Source organism: Panthera uncia, assembly GCF_023721935.1.
Source record: "Panthera uncia isolate 11264 chromosome C1 unlocalized genomic scaffold, Puncia_PCG_1.0 HiC_scaffold_3, whole genome shotgun sequence".
NCBI lineage: Eukaryota > Metazoa > Chordata > Mammalia > Carnivora > Felidae > Panthera > Panthera uncia.
Genome location: NW_026057584.1, coordinates 2038410 through 2057660, shown reverse-complemented (window position 1 = coordinate 2057660; position 19251 = coordinate 2038410).

The following is a 19251-nucleotide window of genomic DNA, read 5'->3' as shown; positions in this document are numbered from 1 at the left end:
ATATGTCAGGGATGATTGCAGAGGTTTTCACTAGATCCCACAGACATTACGGGGATTCTAAGGGATACTACAAACAACTTTATGCTCATAAATTTGACAACTTGGAAAAAATGGACCAACTTTTCAAAAACCAAAAACAACCAAAACTCAACCAAAAGAAAATAGACAATCTGATTAATCTTAAGTTTGAGTTTAAGACTTGAGTTTGTAATTTACAAGCTCAAAAATTATTATTGGCAAAGGTACAAAAGCAACTGAGTGGAAGAAGGTACCCTTTTCAACCCATAGTGTTGGAGCAATTGGACATCCATGAGCAAAATATGAGCCAAAACAACCAACCCAATCAACCCAACCAACCCAACCAACCCAGTCAACCCAACCAATCAAACCAACCATGCCAACGCAGCCAGCCCAAACAACACGAACAACCCAACCCACCAAACCAACCCAATGAACTCAACCAATCAAACCAACCACCCCAACCCAACCAGCCCAAACAACCCAAACGAGCAAACCAACCCAACCAACTAAACCAACCAAACAGACCAAACAACCCAACCGACCCAACCAATCAAACCAACCAACCCAAACAACCCAAACAACCAAACCTCTCAACCTAAACCTCAGACCTTAATAAAAAATAAAAAAGAAAAGAAAATCTCAAATTGAATCATGGACTTAAACGTACAATTACAAAACTTTCAGAAAAAAGATAAAACCTTGGGACCCTGGACAATGTGAGGAGTTCATAAATTTGACACCAAAAGCAAAAAAAAAAAAAAGAAAATTTGATAAATTGACCTCATCAGAATGAAAACCTTTTGCTCTCTGAAGAGGTTGAGAAGACAAGCCAGGCAATGGGAGAAAATAATTGCAAACCACATGTCTGAAAAAAGACTTGCATCTACAGCATATAAAGGGCTCTTAAAGCTCAGCAGTAACTGTAAACAATTTAATTTAGAAATGGGCAAAAAACTTGAAACCAAAGATGGCAAATGCACACCTGAAAGGTGCTCCATATCATTAGCTGTAGGGGAAATGCAAATGAAACATGACGGGATGCTAATGCACAATGATCAGAACGGCCAACAAGAAAATGACAACACCAAACAGCAACAGAGACGCAAAGACACTGCACCACTCCTACGCTGCCAGCGGGATGTAATATGGTGCAGCCATTCTGGGAAAGCGTTTGGCATTTTCTGATCAAACTAAACATGCACCTACTATGCAGTCCAGCAACTGCACGCTGGGGCATTTCTCTCAGAGAAGTGAACGCTAACGCTTACGTAAAACCTGTACGCAGATATTCATAGCAGTTTAATTCCTAATAGTCAGAAACTGGGAACAACTCAGATGTCCTCAAGGAACGAATGGTTAAGTGAACCTTGGTGCATCCACACCAGGGAATAAATACTCAGAATTAAAAGGGATTAATTGTGTGTCAACAAACAGTCTTCAGAGAATTATGCCGAGTGAAAAAATCTTACCCTGAAAGTCACGTAGTATGTGATTACATTCACATAATATTCTTGGAATGACAAGTTTACAGGAATGCATGACAGGTTAGCGATTTCCAGGGGGCAAAGGCAGGTGTGCGAGTGGGAGGAAAGGGCAGGTGTCATGATAAAAGGTGACACAAGGCAATTCTCTGGTGACAGAAATGCCCTGTACCTGCCAATATCCTGGTTGTGATACTGTGCTTGGGTTTTCCAAGATGTTCCCATTGAGGGAAACCGAGTAAAGGGTATAGGGAGTCTGGGTATGGGTGCTTGCATGTGAGTCTACAATTATCTAAAAATAAATCTAATTTAAAAAATCTAAGTGCCTAGACACATGGCTTTTTTCCCAATGACCTGCTTACTAGTGGATTATGTAATAGCTTTCCTTATGTTGATCAATCTTTATTCTTCAGATGACAGTCATGACTGTCCTGCAGTACATTCTTAATGCTCTGTTCCATTTCACCTGCTAATTATTTTTTACATTGATATTTATGAAGGAGATTGTGCTCAAGTTTTTCCTTCTGTGTATTCTGTTCGCTCTGGGTGCTATTGTTGTGCCAACTTTACACAACGTATCTGGATATTTACCTTTCGTATACCTTTCGTGGAGCCATTCAGGGAGCATTAGAATGGAGTGTTTCTTGAAGGTTAGGTATATGTGCATCCTTCTTCTTGTAATTTCTGCTTTACACATTTTAATGTTACATTATTTGGCATAATAATAACTTGACCGATCTTCGTTGCAGGTTGTTCTGTTTTGTTTCATTTTTCTTGTCATTGTGACTTTTCCCAGCATCCTTCCCTTTCCTGCTCCTGGGTCTCTGTGTTTAGATGCCACTTTTGTACTACCAAATCAGTGAGTTTGGGTTTTAGGGCCAGGATCTCCTTTCTCCCCTATTAATACGCCAGTTTTACTTGTGTATGTTTAAAGATGTGGCAAATAATTTTTTCCAGTTCTCTCATTTATCTTTTGGAAGAGTCTTTGTTTACTATGAGCTCAATGATTCGTGTTTCTTGAGTGTGTTTTTGCACACATGCACGTTCGAATAGCTTGGGTTTTCATTGCCTGTTTATGGTCTCATGGCTACCGACAACTTTTAGTTATATAGTAAAACCTCTATTTCTTGATGAGAAGTGTTAGCATCTCCTCTCTTCCAAGTCCTTGTGGGACTTACTTTAGTATCCCTTCTCCCGGCTCGCTCCCCTCTCTTCAAGCTCTCACCTTGTTATATGTTTCATTTCTTGTGATTATCCTGTTGTGTGAAATGTTAAAATGTCTAGTACTTGATCTATCAGCTTTATATATCCCCCTCCATTTCCTGATTTTGTTGTTAGGTAATGATTTCTCCACTGGAAAATTTGTAAATTAATTTTTCTCTGTAAGGAAAACTCACAGAGACATTTAGTGATAGCTCTGCCTTCAGCTCAGAGCATTGTCAGTGTCTTAATGACATCTTCCCTTGTCTCTTGCTGGATTACGTGAGGCTGTTTCTCAAGGGCACCATTCCCCAAGTCCTTGCATGTTGAAAATGTCTCTATATTTTCTTACATGTGAACAAGTGTGTCCAGAGAGATTCTCTGTAGACATGGAGGAAATCTGAAGTGAGTCCTCTGCTGGATGTTACACCTTACTATTTGATTCCTAGATGCTCACAAGATTCTTTATTCTTGAAGCCTATTCATCTTACTGGGATATGTTTGTTCTGTTTGAATTTTTCTTGGGGCACAGTATGCACCTTCAATTAGCAGATTCAGGTCTTTAATTTCTCCTTTCTTAGTTTACATCTTTGCATCTTTAATCTTCTGGCTCTATTTTTTCTGTTCTTGTCTTCAGAAACATCAGCTTGAGCCTGTTATGTCCTTTACTGTCTGTCTTCCAGATCTGTTACTTTCTCTCTAATCAATTTAATATTGGTGGGGTTTTTTTTTTCATTGTATTCTGCTCTTTCATATTCTTTATTTTTTTTTTTTATTAATATCTACTCTTATTTGTTCTACTTCTATGGTGGATTTTATTTCTCTACATTTAAAAATGTATCTTTCATTTCTTTGTCTAAACTTTAGCAACTTATTTTTATCTTTTGTGACCTACCATTCTTTTTATCTTTTCCTTCGGTGTTTGCTTCCAAGAGACTGTGTTTTAAGCTTTCTTTGACATGATGGAGAATTTTTTATTGAAATATTTATATTTTCCTAGCACACTTCTCTGGAAATGTGTTCCCTGTGCCCTTTGATGACAATGATCTTTGTTTCCTCCATTTTTCTGAGAAAAATACAGGACACGTGTGCATGCTTTGGTTGGTATTTAGATAGGAATGAGACCCTTTCTTTCAGCGAGCATCTTGCTGAAGAATACTGTGGAAAATGGGCAGGAAGCAGCCTTGTTTAAATGTCACCTGAGAGCAATCTTTAAAAACCAGCTCTCCTGTTCATAGCACCTGGGTGCTCATTTCTGCTCCTGTTCTGAACACCTTAGGTCCTCCTGTTCAGAGTGGAAGTGAGGTCTCATCAGCTTACACAGCATGTTCTGCATCTCAGACTTGGTAACTTCGTGTTTGTCTCTTCTGCTGACTGTGGTCGGTCACCATCTCTCTCCACCCAGCTGCACCAGCAGCCAGTTTCTTCTAAAAATAACACTAATTAAAGAATATTTATCACAGGCTCGTTATGACAGACACTGTTCTAAGTGCTTTTCATGATTATCACATGTATTCCTCTCCTGATTATATGTCCTTGACATCAGAGGAAACTGAGGCAGGGGTGGAGAAGCAGCCCATTGTCATGGTCCCGCAGCCACAGATACGGGCTCAGCTGTGGGACTTCAGGTGGTGTGGTTTCCAGGGCTGCATTCTTAACATCATCTACCTATCTTCCTTCCAGGCTCCTTATACAGCCTCATTTCTCCTGCCACCCTATGGATTTGACAGGCTCCCGTGACCCTGATGTTCCCAGTAATCAATTGTAACCATCAATTGGACACTTCAGAGCTGAGCCACCTATTCTGGAGAATGACCTCTGTAGGTCTCAGAAATCTCTCAGCAGCACTTACTCAGAGCTGCACGTTGGGTTGTTCCTGGTTTCTTTGACAGCCAGCTTTATTTTCTGGTCTGATGAATCAGGGGATGGTCCACCTGGGTCTCCCACAAGGGAGGGCCTGTTGCCCTAGCTGCTGACATGATGGAGGCAGATACCCTCAAACACTAAGACCCTCTAGATTGCCCAAGGTCACACCTTTCCTGGGAAGCCACATCCAATGTTGACTAAGGACAGGTGTACAAAGGCCCAGACCTTGGGGCCAGCAAGTGACAAAGCTGATGGGCCAAGCTAGCTCTGTCCACCCTCTCCATTTCACCCAACCCCCATCTACAGGTACCTCACATGTGCTTCTCTACTGGGCCTCCTGCCCCACTGTCTCTCTTACCTTTCCCTCACTGTGGGGGTGCCAGCCCCTTGTCCCTAGGACCCCCACTTCACTGGCTCCTTCTCTTCTTGATTTCTTGGATCTGGCTTCTTCCTATCCTTTACTGATTGATTGGTACCAAAACTGCTTTTTTGGGGTTGACCAATGGCCTTCTCTTATCACACCTGGCTATTTCTTCTCATTCTCTAGGACTTCCCTGGGTCCCCATCCAGGTACTCTCAGCACTGGGTGGGGGGAGCCTTCCTGGAACTTGTCTTTTTGGCCACATATACCTCCCCGAATCTTCCCTTCAACCACACTCCCTCCTCCTGGCTCTGGTGAACTGCAATGCAGACTCCTCCTCCTTCCTGAATCTGGACATCTTGCCATCCACCCAAACGTGACCAGTCTAGCTTCACTTTTCTGTTTCATTTCTACTAGAGTCCCTGCCTGGGGACTCTGCTCCTGTGCTGCCCTCTCCTTGCCCCAGATGAGTCGGGCTATGCAGTCATGCTGGGGGTTTGGCCACCCCATCCATTGTGCTGATGCCACTTTCCCTTCCCACAACCACCCCCTCTGGTCCAGGCCCAGGTCCCACCATCACTCCATACTGGCTGCCTGAGTCTCCCCTCCTCTCCTACCAGAGGCTCCGACACCATTCTGGCAGATAGATTCCTCAAAACTCCGGTTGCCAGCATCTCAATAAATGTGCAGCGGTCTCCCGGCCCCCACCCTGAGACCGGGCTGACTTCTGAGGCCCTGACTCTGCCTCCAGTTGTCCCTGCCCCCCTCCCCCATTTCTCCACTAGCTCCTTGCCCCCACTGCTGGACCCACAGCCCCCACCTCCATGCTTGCCCCCCCCCACCTACAACACTCTCTTCCCCCCTGATGGAGGCAGGTGCCAGACCCACATCCACAGAGCTGACCGCCTACATAATTCATGGGCAAGATGTAAGTGTCAACACGGGTCCTCCAGTAGGAGGCTAGGCTGTTTCGAAGCTCTTCACCGCCATTTAAGTGTTCACATGTTAGCAGCTTGTGTCTCCACAGACTGCTCATGTTCCATGGGCAGGGACCTGCCCTTTGCATCTTCTATATTCAGAGAAATCCCTTGCAGGAAGGAGAAGCTGGGTGTGGCTGGTGCCTCTCCCTGGACCAGGAAGCGGAGGCTGGGGGCTGAGTTCTCCATTAGCCTTTGACTGGGACGCCTTGGATTAGCTACTCTGCTGTTCTCTGTTCCAAATTCCTTAACATGTGCTGTTGTGGACTCAAATCGAAGCAGCATGCGTCAGTCGGTGCTCTGGGAGACGTAAAGCACCCGATAAGCAGAGCGGAGGGAGACCCTAACCTGAGCTGATGTGATTAGCCTGATGAAGCCAGCCGGGCACATCACAGAGGGGCCGTGGAACTTCCAGTAATCACCACGGTTTAGGTCTGTGGCTTTGAGCTTTGCATCAAAATGGCATCACGTTAGGAATAAAGAAGTCAAGCATTTAAATTCACTAATGCTGATGTAAGGTTCACTGTAGGCAGTGAACCTTAGAGGCTGTAGGCAGCAAAGCATCTTGTGGTGTCTACCAAGGTGAGCAAGTTGGAGAGCATCTTCTTCGGTGTCGTGATGACTTTCGCCTCTCCCCCCACTGACTCGAGTCCCTCCTTCATGTCTGCTCATCTCTGTTCCGCCTGACTTCCAAGGTCCCCCTCACACTTCCCTCTTTGAAGGCTCCCAGCCCACCTGCCCTGGATGCCCAAGGATCTGGCTGCTGCTCTGTGGTGTTTGCCCAGTCTGCCCAAAACCAGTTGGCCCGGTTCTGGTGAGCTGAGGAACGTCCAGGGCAGGAAGCCGGTGAGTTTATCTGTCAGTCTCTGGCTTACTCACCTGGTGATGGATGCCATCTCTGTTCTTGAGCCAAGACTTTCGCTTACTGTTGGCTGGAGGGTCAGCACAAGAATTAAATTCTCCAGTTAAGAGGAACTGACTCAGGGTCGCCTGGGTGGCTCAGTCAGTTAAGCATCCGACTTCGGCTCAGGTCATGATCTCGAAGCCTGTGAGTTTGAGCCCCCATCAGGCTCTGTGCTGACAGTTCAGAGCCTGGAGCCTGCTTCCGACTCTGTGTCTCCCTCTCTCTCTGCCTTTCTGCTGCTCGTGCTCTGTCTCTCTCTCTCTCTCTCTCTCTCTGTTTCCCTCAAAAAATAAATAAACTTTTAAAACAAATAAAGAGGAACTGACTCAGGTGCTCCAACCCCACTGCAGCATTCACCATGAAGGTCTCCAATTTTCTTATCATCAAAGAATAATAATGGTCAGTGCAACCCAAATACATCTGGGGCTCCACATGGTACAGTCTCTGTATAGTGTGACAAAGATACTGATCTGAATCTAGACACCTTAAGATGCAAGGTGTAATTAAAAAATTTTAAGGTGTGCAAGAGGAGGTTTACGTGGTATTTCCTACAGAAAGATCCCTAACGTTCTCCTTGTTTCTCTTTCCCCAAGGACTATCCCATCACGGTGGCCGCTAAGAATCTCTTTCTCTCTGCTGCTCTACTTTTCTGCTCTTTCTCTGAGGTCCTCAGCTCTCTCAGTCAGTTCAGGCTGCTATAACAAAAATAGCACAGACTGGGGAACTTATACACAACAGAAATTTATTTCTCACAGTTCCGAGTCTCAGAAAATGCAGACCAAGGTGCCAGCCTGGTTGGGCTCCACTGAGATCCCCCTTGTGGGTCAAAAGTACCAGATGCTCTCTGGGTCCTCATATGATAGAAGGGTGAGGGAGCTCTGTGGCATCAGTCCCATCCCGGGGCTCCGTCCCCATGACCTACTCGCCTTCAAAACCTCCACCTCCTAATGCCATCACCTTGGGGGTTAAGATTTCACCTATGTGCTCTTCAGGCCACAGCGTCAACATATTCCCCACGTACTAAGGGACTCTCATTGCCGCGGCATCTAAGACACGTCACTTCGTTTCCCTCTCTGACCGCATTAGACTTAGTTCCTGCACGCACAGCAGTGCTTGGGGGATGGCCAAAAAGAACAGAAACCCCTCCTTCATTCGTTGGAGGATTCTCGTGTCTCCATTGAGCTGACTTTTGAAAAATACCAGGTGTCAGGACCCGGCTGAGTGCTTACCACCGTCACATGCTTGTTTGATACTGATGGGCCTTAGTAGCATCCTCACTTGACAAAGGAGAAGACTGAGGCACAGCACTGAAGCGATGCCCCAAGTGCACGGCAGGTAGTGGCGGAGCCGGGACCCCCCAGGGATTCCACAATTCCATCCCGGCCCCATCGGATCACCCCGTGCAGCACCCCCCTAGGAACAACGGCCACAGAGGGATTTGCTCTGTTTTTATTATGGTCTTTGCCATTCGGGGTGCTGTGCTCTGTCCGGGCGCGTAGAGGGTTCGTAGCCGGGGCCCAGCGAGTGCTCCAGGCTGGTCCCGGGAGAGCCCTTGGTTTGTCCCCACAGCCCGCTGATCCCGATTTTTCCCAGGCTGGCTCCCTGGAAGATGGAACCTGTCATAACGCCAGGAACTTCCTCCAAGCCTCACTCTTCCTCTTCCCCTGCAGGCATATGTCGGGTTCTGGCCGCCCGTCTCTTGCCCTGGTGATGGGAGGCCCTCCCTGAGCACAGTGACGGCTCTTCTTTCCTCGCCTGGGTGGCCTGGAAGACAGTGAGAGCCCACCCGCGAGTCCTGGCGTCCTCCCCAGGCCGGGTGCTCCTCAGCGCTCGTGTCTAGGGCTGAGTCCTTGAGCGCACGGCAATCTGCCCTCCCCACAGACCCACAGACGGTGCGTCAGGTTGGGGTGACATAAGACACGGCCTGCCCTGGGGGCGCTCCGGGCGAGAGCTCTGGGCGTGCTGGCCCACACCGGCCACCACCTTTGATTCCACCCTGGCACCTGTTCCCTGACCGCCTTGTGCTTCTCCTGGTAGACACCCAGCCCCACGGGGACCACGGGGACGTATGTCCACCTTGCTCTCTGTGACACCTCCAGCCAAGGTGGCTGCACCCGTCCAAGCTCGGCTCTTGGGGCAGCCCGGCCTCAGGCCGTGGCAGCCAGAGCGCCAGGCCATCTGGCTGTCAGACAGAGGACTCCACGGGGAGCGGCAGGGACGTGGACGTGGGGCCCCGGGTTTGAGTCTTGCCTCATTGCTTCTCTCGGCCCCTGTCTGAGTCCCCGAGTGCTCAGCTGTTAAGTTGTGGCGGGCTCCAGGCTTGTGGGGCTGAAGGAGGACACACATGAGGGTGTAAACCCCAGGTGTGCACCTGCCAACCCTTCAGGAGACACCCCGGTCCTCACACCTGGGGACTCGGGACGGGAGGTGGGGTTTCAGGTACTCTGCCTGAGAGCTCGTGTTCACCGGGTTCTAGAACCTCCAGGACCCCCGCAGCGCTCTGGTGGGGGAGACACACGGATGCCTGGCCTTTCGGGGCTTTCTTCAGGGGCGGCCCCTGGGCATGAAGGCAGGGACGGGTCCTGGGGACACCCTGTTACCACCAAGACCCAGAAACCTCTCCCACGGTGGGTCCCTGCCCTTCACTCACCCCCGCCTTCCCCACCCCTCCCTCCACTCTCGGGCTTGCCTAGCAGGGAGACAGAAGGTCTTTGAAGGAGGGCCGACGGGGCCAAAGGAGGCTTTGCCGCGGCCGGGAGAGCAGGGCTCCGGGACGCCCGGGGACACACCCGGCACGTCACCCAAGGAGACGTCGTATCACAGCTCCATCTGTTCTGTTCTCCAGCCCTCTGTTCAGACGCGCCTGGGGAGGGATGCCCGTGTGTCCCCCGCCTGAGCCGAGCTCACCCACACGCCATCCCGTTCCAGACCAAGTGGGCGGAAGGGGAGCCTACCTGCACCCCCGGGGCCTTAGCCCTGAAAGAAGTGAGCTCTACCCCTGGTTTGGAGGTTTCCACCGATGAGCGTCTGCGCCGTTCCGAGCGGCAGGGAAGGGGGGAGGCAAGCGGCCCTTGGTGGCCTGGGGTCTAATGACTTCTTTCCGCGTCTCCTGAGAGCCAGGCGTGCCTCCACCGCGGGAAGAGCCTGTGCCGACAGCGAGGGGACCGGCTCAGTCGTCTGTGTTGTTGCTGTTAAGTTATTATTTATTTATTTTTTCATTCTGAGAGAGAGAGAGAGAGAGAGAGAGAGAGATCAAGCAGGGGAGGGGCAAAGAGGCAGAGAGAATCCCAAGCAGGCTCTGCGCTATGAGCCTCGAGCCCAAACTCAGGAACTGTGAGATCATGACCTGAGTTGAAACCGAGAGTCAGAAGCTTAACCGACTGAGCCACCAGGTGCCCCGTGCCCATTCGTTTCGGTATCTCTGGGGCAGGTGCGTCAAGCCACAGCAGGAACCAAAGAAAGACATGAGACAGATGTATTAGTGGGAGCAAAAAATGGACATCGAGAGAATTTTGTTCATTAGCCTTTTGAAATGTATGAAATTTTGAAATCAATTTTTGCAAAGGCGGTCATCATTTAGTTTTAGCCGAGGGGACATTTAGTTTTAGCTCTGGCTCTTGGGGTGCGGGGCCACGGGCCAGTGGAAACATCATCTGTCCCAGTGACGGTCTGGCAGATGCCGTGATGTCCCCTTTGGGTGGATGAGGAATCCAAGCCTGGGGGGGCTGCTGTGGGGGGTGTCGTGCCAGCTCTCTGACTGCAGGCCGGTGTCTGGGCCCCGGTCCCCGACCCAAGGACGGTGTGTGGGGTTTTTCAGGTGCTAAAGAATGGGTCTCGAGACAAGCGTGTATCCACGGGGTCCGCAGAAACAGAACACTGGCGTTTGTTCAGGAGAGAGAGAATTTCTATTTTCTTCTGGGGACAGTAAAAATAGCTTGTATGTTCCAAAAACAGCATTGTCAATTACTGTTCAGGGCTCTTTGTCTTAAAAAAAAAAAAGCAACCTTATTGTTGCCAGGTTGTTAAGACCCAGCACCCACCACCCGGGTCACTGTTAACCTTTCTGCATAAAATGGGCTCGCTTCCCGGGTAACACTGACGGCCAAGTCAGGCTGGGGGTTGTGTCTGCTCATGTATTTCTGATGAAGACAGTGGGACCATTCCCAAGGCTGGCGCAGCTCTGGGAACAGCCCCTGTGGGGCCCGCAGGGGAGGAGCTCTCCAGGGCTGAGCCTCCTCCTTCAGACTCTGGGCCCTCCCTCCCCTCCCCCTTCCCTGTCCCCTCCCCTCCTCTCCTTCCTTTCCCCTTCCCTCCCCCACCCTTCCCCTCCCCCACCATGGCCATTGGAGAACCAGAGGGAGCCTCTGTGGGCTCTGAGGCAGCACCCCATCTGGTGAGAAGCCTTGGCTGGGCCCCTGGACGGCCGTGTTATTTCATTGTTCGTAACCACAGCCATCGGAGGCCCCAGGAGCCCACAGGCCTGGACTTTTCCAGCACGGGGTGTCTATTGGGTTTAAGTCACGTCTCACCCAGCTCGTCCAGGATGACACCCCAGAAGGAGTCGTGGGATTGAAGAGGGTTGCCTAAGCCCAGGAAAAATCCGGTCATTGGAGTGCTGGCACGCACACCCTGCCCACGGTTGGAACCCGGGGATGAGTTGACACAGGCCATGTGCTTAGGCAATCTCTTTAAACCCCGTAGGTGGAGAGGACAAGACAGGACGGTGCCCCTGTAGCCTAGGCTTCCACACCTGCCCACACGCATGCACACCCCCATTCACACTCACGATGCTCCCTCACACGCGGGTGCACACGCACCCCCCCACACACACACGTGCTCACACACAGGTGCACCTGCCCTCCCCCACATGCTAGCACGCACACACACATGCACACACACACGCACACGCACACGCACAGAATCCTGCCAGACACGGAGCTCTGAAGAGGCCAGCTCCTCACTGCGCGTGGTCGGGCCGCGGAGAAGCTCGCACTCTCCTCCTTAGCGCCGGCCCAGGTTTCCTGCTTATTGGACAAAGGTTTCTCTGAAGGCGAGTCGAACTTTGGCCTTTGCCTGAGCGGAAAATACAGGGAGGGGAGGTCACCAAGTCTTCGGTGGCACAGACAGGAGATGGCGTGGCCACATGAAGTCACCCAGCGCCTTCCCCTGTACGCGGCGGCCTCGGGGCCCGGGGACATCTGCCTGCCTTCACCCTGGAGATGGTGGTTCCAATGCCGGCCTCTGTCTCCCGGTCACCTCCCCAGCCACCCACAGAAGGTGCCGGCAGGGAGTCTGGCCTGAGCGTGGAGTGAGCGGGTCCCTGTCCTGGTGGGACGCCGGACCCCAGGGGCTGGGGGGTTCATGCTACGACCCAGTAGATGAGCTGATTTGCCGCCAGGGGAGCGGGAGCCACGGGGGCCAGAAGCCAGCAGCCCGGAACCGTCCCTTTCAGTTCTCCGGCTGCGGTCCGCGAGGATCGCCGTGGCCACGTCTGTGGATGAAAGAAGCAGGTGGCAGACGGTGTCGACCGGACCCCGCGGGACACCAGGAGGCAGGCTCAGAAGGGCCCTGGTCTGAGGTGTGCAGGGCTGGGGAGAGCCTGGGCCAGTGATGATGGGGCATCACCTGAACTCGGAAGCAAAGCAGTAGCCCCACGAGAGGGACGCGGGCAGGGACCGAGGCCGGTACAGGGACCATGCTGCCACCAGCCTGCGAGTCCGTGGACAGGGGCCGGAGGAACCGCACCCGGGCCCCTCCCTCTTGCCAGGGCAGGGAGGCAGTGGTTAGACAGTGGGTATGGAGGGGCAGCCGCGGGGAGAGCTGATCAGGAACGCCACGGGCCGAGGATGCCGCAGGAGGGTCGCTGTAACCGCGGCAGATGAGGGCAGGAGCCAGGGCCTCATCTCCCACCTGACGGCTCCTCTCTCAGGGGTCTGGGCTCCCCGGCCACGTCTAGCTCCCGGGGCCAGAAGGGCTGACTCTCCCCTGCCCACCCCAGCCCCAGTGCAAGGTCGGGACCACAGCTCCTCCGGCTGGAAACAGTTCCTTCCATGGGATTCCTTTTCTTGGAACCGCCTGGAATGTTCTCCGTTTCCTTGCCTGGGCCTTGGCTGGTACCGTCCGGCGGGGGACGGGTCAGCTGGGCCTTGGCGGCCTGGACGGACGCGTCCTCTTACAGCAGGTGCTAAGGAGCACCCTTCCTTCGTCGGGGGGACGGGACCCCACGCAGGGCTCCAGGCCAGTAGGACAGCCACTTGCTGGACAGCGCTCGGTGGAGGGTCAGTACACTTGTGCATCCACTCATTCCACAAATATTCATCGGCCATCTTTAATGGAACCCCTGGCGTTCTGGTGCCACCATGTAGCTCAGGGGTACATCTGTGGAAGCTGATTGGCCCCAGGGCCGGTGTGGCAGAACCCCCTGTGTGGCCGGCTCACCCCCATGGCGCTGCCCACCCAGACCACACCCCCCGTCCCCACCCCCACTGGGCCACGCCTGCGTCCACCCCCACGTCACCGCCTTCCAGAAGTAGAGCGGACACGCCCAGCGCTCTGTGTGGACACCGGCCCGGGTGGGTTGCACCGGTACCCCCATCGGAAGGGTAAACATCGCGTGTGGGTGGTCTTCCCGGTCAGAGGGTGTGCGAGCCTTGGCCTCCCATGGGCAAGACCCCCGTCCCAGGAGACTTCCACTGGGCACCGACCTGCCCACCGACAGGAGGTCTCCGCCCGTGGACGGTTCCAGCTTTGTCCGCACGCAGCAGCTGCGTGAGACGCTGTGAAAATGTCTGTGTATTTTCAGTCATTTCTCAGGAGAACACGTCGTGTTTGGGAACATTTTATTTGCAGAATCCGTCGAAATTAAACTGTCAGGTATTTACTAAAAACAAAAGAAAACATCAACGTCTCTGGGAAATAAACCCTGCTCACTGAGAGTGCAGCACCCTCGCCTGGGGTCTGGGGGTGCTCACCGAAGACCCGCGTGGGCAGAGCGAGCACGGGCGACCAGAGCCGGTGAGGGCCGGGCGGGGGCCCCGCGCACACGGACTCTGACCCGGGAGCGTGCCGCCAGCCTCCGGACTCAGGGACAAGAGCGGGGCTCTGCGGAGACTCAGGGCAGAGGACAGGGGTCCCGTGGAGGCCCTGAAGGCGCTCCTGAGCGTCAGTGACGGGCTGACGTGTGTTTATTCGTCACTGCGGGAGGATTCATGGGAACACACAGGAGAGCGCAGAGCGGACATTTGCAACGTTTGTGTGAAGTGAAAGGACAGATGTCGTTGACTCTGGAAGACGCACCCCTCCTCGGCCCGGCGAGCGCCACGGCCCAGACTCTCAAGGTCTGAGATGCCCTTTCAAGGGTCTACACGGGAAAGCTGTGTCCACCAAGGCACGCAGAAGTCCTTTCTCTGCTTCTCCTTGCGGTGAAAGCGACGATGGGGAGCCGGCAGCCACAGCCAGGAGCCAGGTGACAGCTCAGAGCAGCCCTGGATTCCGGGTCATCGCGCACACATTTTTAAAATAATATCAGTCTGGGGCACCTGGGTGGCTCAGTCGGTTAAGCCTCCGACTTCAGCTCAGGTCATGATCTCGCTGTTCACGGGTTCGAGCCTCACGTCGGGCTCTGTGCTGACAGCTCGGAGCCTGGAGCCTGCTTCGGATTCTGTGTCTCTCTCTCTCTGCCCCTCCCCTGTTCATGCTCTGTTTCTCTCTCTCAAAAATAAATAAACATTAAAAGAATTTTTTACTTAAGGGTGTCTTCGATAAACAATAAAAATTCTTGCATGAAATCTTGACCCTCTTTGTAACAGTCTGTGGGACAAAATGGGGGGCTCCTGGGCTGCCCGTGGAAGATGCCGGTGGCCTGGAGGGCAGCGCTCAATTCCTCGACGGTGCGTGATGCCCACGGGCACAGTTTTCACACAAAAAAGCAACCTACATGGTAGGGGGGGGCTGTTCCGACTTGGACGTGGGCAGATATTGTCTCAAAAGTGAGCCAAGGAAGCCTGTTACTTAAAGGAAACACCTGGCCGTGTTTGTTGCCAAAAATTCAAGTGAAAATCAGAATTCTGGGAAGCATGGTGTCCCCACCATGAGCTCCCCAGTGCTTTCCTGATGAATGGATGGTGATATGAATGAATAGAACATCTTAAATATTATATAATGAAATGTAGCAACGTTGAGAAAGCTGCATAAATCCGTGACAAAACGGTTTCCAAATGATCCGTGGTGACATTGAATCCTGCCCATGTAAACGATCTGCTCAGAACGTGGGAGAGACTCTGTATGAATGTCAATACAAGTGAGGACAAAAAGTCACCAATATGGTTTCAGAGTCCACATTCTAAGTAGCTTTGAGGACCTACCATGGTCAAGTTTGGGGAGACTCGAAGCAGAATATCCACAATTCTCTGGAAAAGCCGTTAAAGTGTCCCCTGCCCCGGCCCGCTTCCTACCACATATCTGTGTGGGGCTGGTTCTTTTCACTCAGTTCAAACAAACCAACATATCACAACAGAGAGTGCAGAACCAGATAAGAGAAATACTGTCTTTCCCGTGAGAGCAGGAAAAAGAATTGTAGCAATGTAAAATGTTGCTGTCTTTCTCATTGAATTTTTTTTGGGGGGGAAATACGCTATTTTCATCATAAAAATGTGTTATCTATGTTAACATGTAATGGGGTTATTATTATTTCTACACGAATTACAAATATTCTAAAAGCTCTCCATTTTAATTTTTCATCACGTCAACATCAGCAGCTGTAACCCACATAAAAGTGAATATTTGGGGTCCCCAGTAACTTTGGGGACAGTCAAGGGGTCCCAAAGTCCACAGAGGCGGGAGCTATTGGCCAGCCACATGATGCCGTGAGGGCTCCCTTGGCCCAGAAGAGACTTGTAGCCAGGAAACACCTCACCACTTCCCTTGTTCATTCATTCATTCACTCACCCAACCTGTCCTGAGAAGCCTCTAGACGGGGCCAAGGTAGGCTGAGGCCTGAGGTGACCAGCACCTTGACAAAGCACCTGAGGAAGCGGGGCAGGGGAGAGGGTGGCGGTCAGCCCCACAGGCTCCCATCCTGCCCTGGGCCCATGCCGCCAAATCACCCAAACCTCATTCACACAGACAGGACAAATGCCTTCTTGCTGCAGAAGGAAGGTTCAGAAACATAATAATCTCCAATTAATTTTCTTTGTTTTAAGTTTATTATTTTTTTAATTTATTTTGAGAGAGAGAGAGCACGCATAAGCAGAGGAGGAGCAGAGAGAGAAGGAGAGTGAGAATCCCAAGCAAGGTCCACTCTGTCAGCACAAAGCCTGATGATGCGGGGCTTGAACCCACACACCATGAGATCATGACCTTGAGCCGAGATCAAGAGTCTGACGCGGGGCACCTGGGTGGCTCAGTCGGCTAAGCGTCCGACTTTGGCTTAGGTCATGATCTCATGAATGTGAGTTCGAGCCCCGCATCGGGCTCTGTGCTGACAGCTCGGAGCCTGGAGCCTGCTTCGGATTCTGTGTCTCCCTCTCTCTCTGTTCCTCCCCAGCTGGCTCTCTCTCTCTCTCTCTCTCTCTCTCTCAAAAATAAATAAAGATTTAAAAAAATTAAATAAATAAATAAAGAGTCCGACGCTTAACTGACTGAGCCACCCAGGCACCCCTCCAAATAATTTCCAATGGCATTTTGTTTCATTAAAAACAATTGCCAGGTATTTACAGTAAACAACTCCAAAGGCCCTTCCCAGCTGGATCTGGTTCCGAGAACACGTTTTCTGGGCTTGAGGTTTTTGCAGGACCCAGAAGTTGCTGCGTAATTGGTCACACAAGAGGGAGCGGGAGCTCGGCCCCGAGGGAAATCTCACCTCTCCTAAAAACAGCGATCGGGTGAGAATTTGAGAGGGAGTCCAGGAGAGTTGCCGGACCACGTGGTCCCTCTCCGCCCATAGCGGAGGTCTGTCTGCTGTGGCCTGAGGCCCGTTCATCTCCTGGCCCTCTACGCGGCACAGCTGGCCTCAGGGAGGTGAGGTCCAGTCTGGTGGTTCCATCTCTGGGCGGGGGCCCACTGTGGGAGGTGTGGACGTCAGGGATAGTGACACAGGGGACAAGCAGGGAGGGAAAACCTGAATGGGTATGGGCCAGACTCCCCCCATATGCACACACCCCATATGCAGATACCCTCAGACCCACACATGCACACATGCCCACGTTCATGCATTCACATAGTTCCCATATGCACATATCCCCCATATGTACATACGTCCCCACATGCACACACCCTCACACACACACACACACACCCATGCATGCACAGGGCTCGCAGATGCACATACATCCCACATGCACATGCCCCCTCACCCACACATGTAGGCATCCCTTCCCACGTTCACGCACTTCACTCTGCCCATCCTCAGGAAATAAAACTATTTCCTTAAACAGGACTAAAATTTCAGCACTTCTTGGCCAGTAGAGCAGTGACTCTCCGTGAAGTCGGTGAAGAGAAGGGAGAGAAAACAAAGCCACCAGGGCGGGAGTGGTCGCCCCAGGTCTCCACCCAGACAAGTGTGGGCCCATCCCCTGCCCGCCATCTGCTCTGGGACACAGAAGACCATGGCTCCAAAACCAGCGTTTTTAACATCCCTCGTTGTGCGGGAGGAAAGGAGCCGTGCTAACCGGCTACGTGCTGAGACCTTCCACAGACGGCATTTGGTCCGATGGGGTCAGTTTTCACCAAGGCGAGACTCAACCTCAGAAGACCCCAGTCTCCTCTCCCCGTCTGGTTCCACGGGTCCAACCTCCCAGACAGGAGACGATTCAGGCACCACCCCGTTCCTTGTGTGTTCTCCCCTGGGGGTGTCACACCCTTGGTCACTCCCTTCAGAGCAGGGGCTGACGGGAACCTCTCCCCCAGCCTTGCACTCAGAGCAGATGCCAAGGGGGCTGGGATGGTCACTGGGTCCCCACACGCCCTCCAGAGAACGCTTGTCCCTTGTAGGTGCTGACTTTGACGCTGTACCCCGGCCCGGGATCTGGGCCTTGGGCAGCTCTTTCCAGACCCACCTCCAGGTACAGGGGAAGCAGGGCGATCCTGCTCCCTGCCCCCATGATGACTGCTGGGGCTCTCCCTGGACGAGAAGGTCCTCGGGATGCGGGATCAGTCTCCTGTCTGCACTGCCTGCCTCCCCACCGCCCGTGGGCCCGCAGCCTCCCCCATCTGCCAGGCGCATCCGCACAGGCACGTTCCGTTGGGCCATATCAGCAGCTTAGACTGACTGCTGATCTGAACGACTGCTGCTGGGTCTTCCAGATCCTACGAGGGAGACGTGCAGGTCAGAGGCCCTTTCTCCGCAGGACGCACGGCCGTGGCGCGATGCCGCGCACTCCCAGCGGCCTCCCGAGCAGCCCACATGCTTCCTGCGGGCCCGGCTACGGCCCGGGACCCTGAGTGCACACTCGCGGGGCAGTAGACGGTCCAGACCCTGGCCTCCGGGGGTTCCGGGTGGGATGGAGGTGCCACTCGGCGGAGCACTGGGCAATTAAACATGAAATATTCATCCAGTTATTTGCCTAACAAATTAACTTAGTTCATCGTGGAAAATGGAATTAATTTTATTTATCGGGCGCATGAAAGTCGAAGCAAGCCAACTTTAAAAACGCATATAATATGTACCGTGACTATTTCTAGCACAATAAAGCCAATTATTTTTAAAAATAAAACTGAGTCCTGGTAAGAGCATATCTATAGCAACTGCTGGGTACGTCTCCCTGCCTGTTTGAGCAACGAAAAGTCAAAACTATGCAAATGGCTCTAAGCGCACTTTCATAGTAAGACGTTAAGTGCTCGCAGGCGTTAACTTTCTCGGCTTGAAGCTCCTTGTCACTTCTCTGTGGCATCTGCTGGGAGGACGGGCCTGACCCGGGGTCACCGTGGCATTCCAGGTCCTGGGACAGGTGGAGGCATCTGGGCAGGTGCACCTTTCGGGCTGAGATTCCTCTTCTGCTGCAAACCCTCCTCGTACCTGTGGCCGGTCCCTGAACACGGCCCCTGTGTGTCCCTCTCTGCACTGGCCACTCTCTGTTCTCAGCCAGATTTGTCTCCAGTCCTGTCCCCAACTTGGCCACCAGAATTGCCTTTCAAAACACCGGGTCCTGCCTCTCTGTGGCTAACATGCCACCTGCCCTCCAGAACCCCAGCAGGTACTGGCTCTGGTCCCATCTGTTGTCCCCACAGGTGGCAGGCATGGCCCCTCAGGAGGGTCCCTGCTCTCCACACCTTTCTGTGGAAGGCTCTGGGTCTCATATTGACGTGAGCTTTTACTGGAGGCCAGACAGGGACAATAGGAAAGGAATAGAGACTAGGGTGCCTGGGGGGTTCAGTCGGTTAAGTATCTGACTTCAGCTCAGGTCGCCATCTCACAGCGCGTGGGTTGGAGCCCCAAGTCGGGCT